We start from the raw sequence: 12815 nt of genomic DNA on the forward strand, positions 1-12815 counted from the left end.
TAATGTTAGCTTCTTTCTGGACTCCGCGGTGTTGAAAACACCGGCTCTCTGGTCATTACTTGTTTATAGAGCAATGAATAGAAAGCAGAAAAGGAACAACGGTTTAGCGTGCACTGACAGAATCCGCCTTGGACTTATTTCAAACAAAGATGCATTGTGTGATGAGATGTGATGAATCTAAAAACAGGCCTGAGGGGGATCAGCTTGCATGTGAACTGTGACCTCCGTCGCTGTATACTTAGAACAGCAAAGGGTAACAAGCAGGGCTCCCATGTCCCGCCCCATCATGGCCCGTTCGGGGGCATAATTGCTACTTGTTCTCCGTGGTGAGATAGGTCATCACAGAGTCAGAGAGGAAGCTCTCCCACGGCAGATATTTCACGCCTGTCTGTGCATCTCTCTTTATCTCTTTGCCTCCCTCTCTATTAAAAAGACACGCTTTGGCTCGTTCCGGAGACATCTTCTTCTCTCCCCCCGTCTTCACGGCTGCCGGGAGAGAGGCTTACAGTCGGACACTCGAGCGCAAATGTATGTAGACCGCGGACTTCATCCCCCGCTGCAAGACAGAGTGCCGAGCGCTGTAAGTGCTTCTTTTTTTAAACTTTCTTTAATTCATTGCAAATCCACTCATCCTTGACATGGCCTTCATCGAGAGACATCTCTTTTCTACTTCCCAGCCGCATCAAAGAGGACGGATAGGAGGAAATCAGGAAAGCATATGTTGTGGACCGCGGAAAACCCTCCAACAACACCAGCCAGAGAGAGAGAGGGGGGCGGAGGAGGGGGGGCTGTGAACTCTTTAGTGGCATGTCCTCATGGAGATTTCATGGGCAGGATGTGCTTGTGGAAACACGCCCCTTCCTTTGCCACTGTCTGCATCCTGCCGCCGCGCCACTTTCACACTTTCTTTCAATCCGTCAGTCGGCCATCTGAACCTGAGCCCAGACTCTGAAGCACTCTCTAACTGTTTAATACCACTTGTTTGACTCATGCGGATCGGCCCGGCCGCGAAACGTTCCTCTGTGTTTGTGCTACCTACTTTCTCCCTTTACAAAACATAGTACATTTATTTTACTGAAAAGCATTAATTCGCCTGTAAACCTCATCTTAGTATTTTTTCCTAATGGAGTTTGTTTATTACATGATAAACACTTGCTTGTGTCATTTACACCAAATCCCCTACATTTAATTCAATATTTGTAATATCTCGTTATATTTTACTATTCTTATTTATCTTTATGCAGTGTGGAACAGCTGCAGTGACTGAATTTCTCCATGTGGGATGATAAAAATCTTATCTCGTGTGTGTTTGTGTGTGTTTTGTGTGTACTTGTGCACAATATCAGATATCACCATGTGAACTGAGCAAAAACACAAACCAAACAGCATGTTATCTCAGTGTGTCTCGTGTTATGTTTTTAATACATCTGAGTTGCAGGTTTTCACAATTAATTCTAAGGCCCCATTTACACAACAACATTTTCAAGTGAAAACAGGAAACTTTTGTTGCATCTTGTGTGTCCAATTACAAGAGAATGGCACTCAGCTCCTGAAAATGCAACTTTTTGAAAACACTATGGTGTTACTACATGTGCAAGCCACACACATACCAAACACATATATTTTTTTCTGAACGTGCACAAGTGAATGAACAATTGTGGCTTCCAGTGTCCTGACTCCCAGTCCATATTCACCTAGACTTCGTAGTTTTACAGTTGAGAGTCACCTGGAATAAAAATCCAGCTTTGTCGTCTGTCCATACGAATGCTGGTATTCTCGTCATAGTGTGATTGTTTACAGTGTGTTGTTCTTTGTGTGCATGAGTGTGCAAAAACCTAATTAAGCAACAAATAACTGATTAACCAAAGGTCTGAAATCTGAGCTGCAGCAGGAAGAATGACCAAAATACGTCCTTGTGCATCATCTCCAAAGACAAACAAACAGCTCCCACTAGTGGTCCAACATGAAAACTACATCTTTTTCAACGTGTTTCGGCCATTCCCATGCAAATGGATAACATCGTCAAAACGATGCCGTATCACTGTAAAACGTTTCAGGAGCGAAAATGTAAAAAAAAAAACCATGCACTTACACTTAAAACATCATGTAAATGAGGTTTAATTCTTATAAAAGTGGAAGATGTCTTTCCTGTGAAAACATACAAGGAATAAGGGAAAACAAATCTTCATAAGCCAATAATTACGTCAAAAACGACTTAAATATTGGGAATCGCAAGAATGTATTTAATTAATTTAGTTAACCCTTGCTACTTGCATGCAACACCGACTATGAACTGAACACGTTTTATTGTCATTTTCAAGGTGAAAAAAACTAGCAGTACTGAGTCGCCTGCTCATCTGACTGATCGCTTCCTTACTCATCACTCACTCAAAAGCTCTTATTTCCCTTTATAGGCCTTGGCCTTGCTGTTGCGGTGCAGCCTAAAAAGCAACATACCGGAACATTACCCAGCCGAACTTGACCAACACATCCCGAGACGGCTCAGCTCATTAAATCAGAGGGTTTCTGTGACGAATCTGGGAAGAAAACAAGTGTACAGACTCCCACGCAAGAAAGCTACGTGCTTTTCTAACCGTCTGTTGAGGCGGCACACAGACCCGACAAAACCGCACGCTCCGTATATCCAAACTGAAGCATCAGCCCTGAAGGAGCAGCGGTAAACTCAGACTTGCAGCTGTGGATAATTCATTTTGACCAGTTCAAGCATCGGATGGGAAGATGAGAAAAATCCAAACAGTGTGGAAGGGAATCTGGAGAACACTGAGGCAGTCCAAACCATCTCATTTCAGTATTTTCAGCAGGGAGTCTCCACCCATCTGTCTCTATATACTAATTTGCTGTTGCTATTGATCCCTGTCTGGGCTGCAGCGCTTCATTCCTCACTTACCGGACCACTGGCAAGTTTTATTGACTGATATACAACAAGCATTCATGCCAAGTTCTTTTACTGTTTATTGTCCATGTCAATTAATTCCCCTCATTATGAAAAATATGGGAATTTTCTCTGTCGGACACATCTTTCGACAAGCTCAGGCTTTATGTATGAGTTTCACTGCTAAAACACCCGCGCAATCAATGCATTCATAACTTATGTTACACAACTGTCGCGAGCCAATAAACGTCTCAGTCCCCCAAGTTTCTCAACGGCGGGTCTCCGCGCAACTGCAGGATATTTAAGACGCTCTTTCTTTTTGCTGAAATTACCCAGCCGTACAAACTGTTGTGACTGAAACGTTGACCTCAGTGGTGGAGGTTTGACGCAGACGTATTTCTCCCAGACAGACTCATATAATTTTTTTTCTAAACTCGGCGCAGGATAATTAGTCGCGTAACATGAAGACATTCGGACGTAATGAAGGGGTAGAAACTGCTTCAGCAGATGGGTACTGAGTTCTCTGGGAAAAAAAAAAAAAAAAACAACTTCTTCAGCCTCCACAGGCAGAGATGTGATTCACCTGCTTTGATATCCTGCAGAAGCAGCTATCGGGAGAAAAAAACAGCTGCATTTGTCTTTCCTTTTACGAATGATCTGTCTGGAGTGTAACTTGCCCTCCCCTATGGTTAGCTGATTGGCTCCATATAGGTTTCATTGGTAGGTTTAGACAGCAGCCTCATCGCCTTGCGACTTGCTTGAATCACAAATGATTTTGTAAGTTCAGCTTCTCAGACATGAAGTACCCCAGAAACCCGGTCCAGGGACATTATTGTAGTTTTGAGCCACTCACTTTGGGCCGTTTGTCACAAGTATTTTATAACCATAAAGTTGACCTGCTGCTGCAACACACTGATACCACTTGGCGATCCAGCTTTGTAAAATTACATAAACGGCCAGATTTAAACCAACAACTTTCTAAAACTCATTTTATTTTCTCCACGATCTATTGTACGAGGGGCATCGGAGACGAATTATGTAGAATAAGAAGAGTTTTTCTTGATGTCTACTCATCAAATTAGAAATCTTAACTTAAATATGACAGCACGGAGGGAAGCAATCAGTAAATCTAGTTGTGGTTCAATTGAGTGAAAGGATTTTCCCATTTACACACCACTTTATAGCTTTCTTTTTTTTTCCTGCTAACTGGCTAACAGAGTAAAGTTACAGCAGCCTGGCAGGAGAATCCAAGGCAGAGTGATGTGAATGCACAGCTAGTGTGAAATAACTGTCTGGCTTGAATTTTAACCTTGTTTGATGAATTATATATTTTTTTCCACATGTCTTGTCTTACTGTTGCCACTCTTCAGAGGCACAATAAGAAGTTATGTGGTAAAACATGATGCCAGACCTGCTCAGTGTCAAGTTTTTACTGCATGTCTTCCAAATTCCCGTCTGTGTTTTGCCTCTCTGTGGCAGCGTGTTCCTATGGAGAGCAGATTAACCCCGGTTAAAGCTCACCCCAAAGGGTTTCTCATGTTCACACGTACCATAATCCCCAGGGAGGTCCTGGAACAAGATGGATGTAAGCTGAAGCCTCGGCTCCGGAGCCCACACACCCCCGAGGCCGGCTAACCTCTGCTGCGCTGCTCTCCGCTCTTTCTCGGCCCCGATGTGTGTGTTATTTCACTCTCCCCTGATTTCCTGGGCTTATTGAGTCATGATTGTGCAGCGGTGCCCAGTGACAGAGGATGTCAGTCGGTTGTCATGCATTCGGGAGACTCCAGCTGAATCAACAGTCGCTATGCAGAGGAGGAATACACAGAAGCACACACACACACACACACACACACACACAGACTTGAAGCTCTATGTCCATGTGGTTTATAAACATAAAGTTTTACGTTGCTTCTAACCATCATTTCAATAATTTTAAACTCTAACTTAGTGGTAACCTCAGCCCTGAATCTACATCTTAACCCAGTGTTTTGGCTCTGCGAGTGTTTTCACACTCTTCAGGCCCCCACAAAGTGGGAAATACCAGACCACACATAAGGTGTGTTTTCAAGATTTGACTTAGGTTCATTTCTTCAGTCTCACATTAAAGTCAACTATAAATCTTACCAAGCCAGCCTGAAGCTGAATCATAACCCCAGTCTAACCTTTGAACAAGTCTTCGCCTAAAAAGTCAAGTATATTTTTACGGCGAGTTGATGGATGTCCCCACAAGGAAGAAAACCCCCAGTTATGAGAGTGTGCAAACGAGATTTAGGTTCATGAAATACCCAAAACTCTCAAAACTCTAACACACACATACAAAACAAAGCAAAACAAAACAACTAATATGGCTACAACAATAGTCAGAGATATTTATTCCTCTCATGGACATTGTGGGATCCTAATCTGAGTGACATCAGAAGAAAACACAGTCCTGGCCGAGGCCTCTGTCTGGATGCCTTTCTCCTCCACAGATGAAACCCCTGCATCCTTGTGACGCACTGCAGGAGTTAAAAATATTAGCACTCATTCTCTCTTTTTTTTCTCTCTCTCCTCATTCCATTCCTTTTCCCTGCAATCCCTCCAGTTCATGATGCTGGAGTCGAGCCAAGCAAAATGTTTACGCCGAATCCCCCACCGGCGTCGCTCACCAAGCCAGTTCTGAGGTCTGCGACAGGCCGTCCAGACGTAACAGGTAGAGCGTCCCTCCACAACAGGAGCTGAACATTGGAAAGACTTGTGTTTCTCAGCTCAAGAAAAGCTCTTTTAGAGTTTGTCCTCTTTGAAATGACTTCCGCGCCGGCTGTCCCCGAGTCTCCAAAGAGACAGTCCAACAGGATTTATCTTCAAAAGAGGCTTGACATGTCTAATGTGCTGACTGCTCTGTCACTAAGGGGTCAAGCTATTCTCAGAACCTCCAGTGGAAAAAAAAAAAATCTGCAACAGAACTGCAACTGAATGAGGCTCTCTCAGTCTCATTTCACTCAACAGAATTTGCAGATCTTTTTTCTTATTCCTGTACTCTTCCTCCATATGGTTTCACATGTTTTCTGTTCTTTATCTGTGGGTATCTGGTCGTCAATGCGTCCGGACGGCCAGCAGGTGACAGCCCGGGCTGCCTGCAGCCTTCAGGCTGGCACCGTGTGACGCCACATCCGGTCATTGTGTTGAGATGGACTGGCGGAGCGGTGAAGAGAGCGGAGCCAGTAACGTCCCAATCAAGGGCCGCTCCGCTTCCAGCGAACCAAGAAAAACAGAACTCACAATTAGAGGAAAGGTAGAAGAAGAAAAACAGACTTTGGTCCAGCATCATGAGTCATAGGAGATAAATAATCGCTGCTTGCTTCTGTCATTGGTAGGTAAACGCTGGGAGAACATACTCCGTCTGGTCTATAAGCAGCTAATTGCACCGGCTGAACATCGAGCCACGCTTGTCCTTGATTAACCTGAGATTCTCTCCATTCTGCCTCCACGCATGACGATTGTTCAAATAATGGGAACAGAAAGTGTAAAGGTCAGTGATGTGTCATCCTCATTGCTATTTGTCTTAATAACTGCAGAACACTGATGATTTCTTTTTGTCTTCTTGGGATTGGAATCTCATAAAAAGGACTTTATGGAAGGTTGGCATCAAAGGCCAACGACTGATACCAGATTTCCTAAAACTATCATTAAAATCTGCCCATTTTATTTAGCCAAAATTTAATTTTGTTTTGGATTAAACTCATGTTTGTATGGACGAATTAAAGAAATCCTGAATGATTACACAAAAGCTTGTTACTACACAACATTTCTAATTTGCCTCTGTATTGTGACTCGTTACATAACTTGACATAGTCTAAATATAACTGAAAATATATAAAAGTCACATTGAAATGAGTTATTTCAACACAAGGTTATAAAGAAAATCGAGATTCTTAATATTTTTTGCATTATTATTTGCATTTTCATTATTTGTGTCCATAAACACATTTGCCGTCACAGAATAGCGTTACCAACGTACACATACCAAACTGCTTCAACCGTCTTTTGAGCCCACCCTGCACACTAATACATAATGATAGTTGTTCATCATTAAAAATGTATTTGAATGTGCAGCAGTCAATGAGTCATGGCGTTAAAGTGACGCAGTTGACAGTCAAGCGCGTCACTTTAACCGCTTGCTCATAGCACACGTGCAAGTCATCCTTTCTCTCTCTAGTGGATAAACAAGCATGTGCGAGCTCCGCGAAGTTGCCGTTTGATTATCACGCTGCTTCAGTCCTCGCTGATTCAATGTATCGGAATAAATGAGAGGGAAGGAAATGTAGAAACTGTACAACTGAATTAAATTTTCCACAGCCCCTCTCTGCAGCCGTCTTCAGCTCCTCCGCTCTCATCAATAAGTCTGTTCTGCTTTAATGTTGCGCTCAAATTCCCACAAATTTTGCTGAGGACTGAAAAATATACAATCGCAATCGCAAGTAATTTACCTCAACTGCTTAAACCCGACCCAGAAAATGTGCCGATACGCTGCTCCTGTCAGAAAAAAAGTGCGCGAGTCTTTTTGCTGATGTATTTCTATTTCTCGCCTGTGATGCAACTGCTCCACAGCTTGTGAGACAGCAAATTTAGCTTGACCTTTATTCAGGGCTGTGCATCCCACACTGAAACGTTATTACTAAGCATCAGTCATGCATGTGTCTTCAGACGCCTGTCACTTAAAGCCAAGGTTGGAGTCGACAGTTTTCCAACTCAGTGGTCAGTGGTGTGTTTTACCCGCCATCAGGCTCTCATGACTGCCGCCACAGAGGAGAGATATATCTCCACTCTGACGGTGTCACTCTCTGGCGCCTTGACGTACTGATTACAAACCGAGGACCAGTTTTCTACCTTCTGTTATGCTCTGATACTTCCAAACAAGACTTGGCTTTCTGTTGGGACGTGGCTTAAATGCAGTGGAACAAAACACAAACAAAAAAAAAACCCATCTATGAATGAGCTTCACTCAAACAGAACTTGTGTTCTGACTGCTTCTGCAGCCTCAATTTGCTTTGCATGATCGGTCACATTAACCCATTCATGCACGCTCTCTCCTCTGCAAGGTGCTCGCTTTACCATTAGAGCACGTTTAGATTTAGTTCCTTGTACGATTTCGGCCCTCGGTGACGTAACAGCATTTTAAGTAAAAATGCATCGTTTCAGAGAAGTTGCACAATTACGCTGCAACACTTTGAAATTGATGCCTGTTTACACAGAAACAGCAGAAAGGCCTCATGAAGCACTGTCTTTATGTCCAGAAGCCACTCGATGACGCTGTCTAAACAGCATTTAACAAGTATTCACACTGACAAGAATCTAAAGGTTAGTACTCAAACTTGTCGTCGTCCCCTAAAAAAGTTGCATCTCTACTTGCAACGGTGGATTCGAATACTCCGTCAAAGGTTTAATTCATAGCTCTGTCCTTCCAAACTCAATGGAGTGATCATCAAAATGTTTATGTTATTTTTTTAAACCAATGACGCATCTATTTCTGCCATATTTTTATGTTTTTCATCAAGGACTAGTATGTCAAGATGTGGAAAACAAATTCTGGGTCATCTGAAATAACTATTTTGTTACTGAAAAAGCAACAGTAATTTTTTTTTTCCCCCCTATGTGAATGCATCATGGTGTGAAATGGCTGAATCACAAGGGGAAGTTAGAAATCAGCATTCAGCTGGCCAGTTGTTAGTATCATCAGCTACACAAATAATCACACTGACACTTTGTGTCATATTTGTCCAAAATAATTATCTGAATCCATTCAGCTCTCTTTGACTAATTAGCATCAGCATCAACCACGCTTTTATTCCGTTCACAGGAGACCGACAAATAAATCAGAATCAGAATGTAATTCAGCACAAATTAAAAGTGTCCATGAAATGCCACATTGTTGAGGCATCAGTCATCAGCAACAGTGCTTGTTCAGTAATTACCAGAGTATATTTAACAGGGCTGAAGGGGAACATCACACAAAAAAGAGGCATTATGTTGCTTCTAAGATTACAAAAAGATTACATCATAATTTCACTCTTAATCAATCCTTTTCTGAACACAAACTGCATTTTTTGTTGTTGTTTCAATATTGCTGCTTCATAATCAAGGCTTCTTCTTTCTTCCTCTACCGGCTCTTTGTGATGGCGGCCATGCGCGCCCATCCACGTTTGACTTCCCTCCTTTCGGAGTGGCAGATAAGAGCTCACTAAATAACAAGGAGCGGCCAATCTGCCTCAGGGATACGACAAACCCTGAGGACTGTGGCTCTCCACTTCAGTGACAAGTTAATCTAGAGTGGGCTGCTCTGCAGCTGGACATGTTCCTTTGACTGTGCCTGTGTGTTTGTGTTTGTGTGTGTGTGTGAGAGAGAGATCATGTCTGCACCAGGTGTCTGTGCACATTTCACTGCAAGCTTTGACAATAAAATCACAGCTTTTTCAACACCTTGCCCTCCTCGCTTATAAATATTACACTAACCCTGCTTTTAGTGTCCCCGGACGCCGCCATTCTCAAAGTAATGAAGTGAGGAGGAGGCGGTCAGGTACTGTTATCGGAGCTGGGTTATATTCCAAGATTTATATTGATCGGTCACTTCATATTTGAGTGTAAAGAGTACCGGGGGAGACATCCGTCTCATCTGAATATGTTCTTGTTAATGTTTACAGATGGAAAACCTGATGTCCACCAGGTGTCATGGCTACCTGTTCCTCTGCCTGCAGCGGAATGAGAAGTATATGTTACGAGAATGTGTGTCTTTGTGCATTTTCTGTGACTGCAGAGCACCTCCTCCTGCGTGTGTGTGTGTGTTTGTGTGTACGTGCCTGAGCTGTGTGAGGCTCTGTCTATGTTTATGTCTGCTTGCTCTTAATTAGGGGAAGCAGTGAGCATTTCGCTTCTGGAGGGGATTTTATGCCTATGTAAACATCATACATCATGATTCAGCGATGAGGGGCGAGCGTGGCGGAGCGGCTGCCAAAACTCCCTCACGCTGCTGCCTGGATGGCGACAGTCAGGGGTGACACAGCCAGCGCAGAGGTGGTGGGTCAGAGAACACAGGGCTGGACGGGGTTTTAATGGAGATGTGACATCTTCTCTCGAGTGGCAACGATTCAAATAAAACCCAACAATGCCACTTATTCAGAAGAATCACACTGTATGCTATTATAAACACCATCCCCTCTGATTCCGTAGGTACAGCACACCAAACAATGAATGCTATTGTTGCTGACTGCTCATTATTGAAGGGTGCTCGGTTACACGGGAAAATTCTTAAGTGAAAAGGCAAAAAACCTTTATGTGTTTTGTGCGTCTCTTTACATGACAGCGGCGCTCGGAGGCACTGAAGACGCAACTTTCTGAAAAATGTTTCAAAGGTGGAACTTTTTGAAACACTCAGTCTCTGTAACTCAGTCTTGGACTCTGTAACAAGTAGACCTAGACATAGTTCATGAGTGAGTAGATGGACAGTAACAACGTTTGCCTCCAGAGTTACATGTTGCAAAGTCCACATTCTCCTGGGACTCGTTAGTTCTAGTGTTGAAGTCACAGTTTAACTCGGTCGCCTGGCCATGCAAATTGTGCATGTACTCACAATTGATGATGTTTATAATGTATTTTTGTGTGTGGTTTCATTACAAAAACAAACCACAGCTCTTGCTCATGGCAGCTGCATTATTTCCCATGTTTCTGCTGTTGCCAAGTAAACATGAAACTTTTCTGAAATGAAAATGTTAAAACTGTGCGTTTTCACTTGAAATGCTGTTGTGTAAATGGGACCTTATAATTCAACTCAATGATAACAGCTAACACTGAGAGTATTTCCAGGAGAGCGGACGAGTCACAGAAATGAAAACAACACCAGCACCAGGCCTTATGGGAAAGAACAAAGAAAGTTTTTTTTTTTACATGGGCGGTCTGCACAGTAGTCTGGTTTCCTTCCATGTGAGGTTAATGAGTGACCCTAAATTGCCCCTAGGTGTGAATGAGGTGTGTGAATGAGGTGTGTGTTTGTCCTCTGATGGACTGGAGACCTGTCCAGGGTGTATCCTGCCATTGGCCACAGCAGCTGAAGATTGGCTGCAGCACCCCGCAACCCTGAACAGGATAACGTGACATAAAAGGCAGATGGATCTTCACATATGATCTGACCTCCGACAATATTGTTTAATCTTTTCTGTACATTTTTCTTAAAAAAAGGGCTTGCCTTGGTGCTCACCTCTAGCTGTCACTTGCACTACTGCTTGACATACTGTATCTTTGTGCAACGTAAAATCGCAGAAAACGGTATTTAGACACATATGTTTGAGTTTTTGAAATATTTTTCTGAATATTACATTTTTTGGTTGCCTTTTCAGCAGAAGAAACAAGAATACCCTACAATGCCCCCCTTCCGAAAAAAACAAAAAGCAAACTGCAATTTCACAAAGATGCTTGCATTCTTAAAATCCATTTAATATAAAATGAACAATGTCCACAATAAGGCACAAGACCTGAGATCAAACTGAGAGTTCACACACTGAAAACCAGAAAACACTAAATTCATTGTACAGTCATTTACAATTTCTATCACTGCTCACATCTATTGAAATTCAGGAGACTGAATAAAACTTCTTTGGACCAATCACTGACTGAACAACTGGACACGGTTGGAAGAGTAATGCTGAAGCTGTATTAAAATAATAATAATTAAAAAAAAGTGGACGTGAACACACGCAGCCTTCAACTGTGAACATTAGACTATTAAGAAAAGACCTTGGGCATCAAATATAGCTTGCTGCAGTGACTCAGCATCACTGCACAATGGTGTGACTCTGAGAGGTAATCTTAATCTGATTTAAAGCAACAGCAGAGGATTTGTCAGTAACGTCTCCAACTGAAACTGAGGCTGATCATGTATCATTGTCAGAATTACGACGACAACCTCGGTTTAATAAATAGAGAGAAAGGAGAATACGTTGAGAAAATGCAGTCCACCTCCCCTTGCTTTCTCTTTACTTCCATTGAATGGGATGTCTTCCCATCAGCACGTTAGTCCTTTCATCACCTGAAGGCTTTACTTCAGCATTTTCTATTTTTTCACTTATGCAATCCATCATACTGAGGACTGCGGCACAAAAAGGTTTTACTGTTGCCGCTTTAACAAGTTTCAGTGCCGTGGATATTTGTGCAAGCAAGAATCAATTCAGTTTACAGTATACAGTAAAGCCCCCATTTGTTTCCACCAATCCTACAATATTCAGCCGGCTATTCATTTCACCTCGAGCCGGGAGATATTTAACCTGCTGGTCTGCCGGAGCGGCACGGCAACACATGATGGATGTGTTGTGCATTATCAGGGAGCGCTGTGCATTTGTTATGTATCTGAAGTTTTACATGTTCCTTTCAAGGTGTTACAGAAAGGGAGCAGGAATAGCTCCGCTGTATCAAAACATGCTAATTTGTGACATTACAGAAAAAGGTGAGGGCTGGATAGTAATTTTCACTGAAGCTCTTCAGAGGGAGCTGGCTTTTGTTTGCTGCAACATGAGTTATTAGTCACTTATAGAAACATATGGTGAAATATCAAGGGGAAAGTTTGCAGCTACCATAGAAGGCCGCCATGCCTCTGCAGAACTTGTGCTGTAGTGTAATCTTTATGATTTTAATATGTTTCTCTGACATTCATATTTTCCTTCGCTGCTATGATCAGTGGGATCTATTCTGATATGTGTCATACAAATGTAAGATAATGCAAAAAAAAAAAAACCAAAATAGAGCAAGTCTACAGTTCAACATTTTATACTAGTGTTGTGGCCGAAACCACATAATACAAGACCAAGTCAAGACCAAGACCATATAAAATTTTAACCTAATCATTTTATCTGTGCCCGAGACAAAAACGAGACCTTAAAGTGTACTCCTGAGACCG

General features: G+C 42.5%; 1 long non-coding RNA gene across 1 annotated transcript in view; it reads right to left on the bottom strand.

The window, feature by feature from the left end:
- Positions 1-12815, bottom strand: part of LOC115398889 (uncharacterized) — a 154203-nt gene that overhangs the window by 28431 nt on the left and 112957 nt on the right. Inside the window, exon 2 of the long non-coding RNA XR_003932615.1 lies at positions 1502-1512. This is a non-coding gene — a long non-coding RNA (uncharacterized LOC115398889). The remainder of the gene's footprint in view (positions 1-1501; positions 1513-12815) is intronic.

This window comes from Salarias fasciatus, chromosome 13 (assembly GCF_902148845.1).
Source record: "Salarias fasciatus chromosome 13, fSalaFa1.1, whole genome shotgun sequence".
In the NCBI taxonomy this organism is placed as follows: domain Eukaryota; kingdom Metazoa; phylum Chordata; class Actinopteri; order Blenniiformes; family Blenniidae; genus Salarias; species Salarias fasciatus.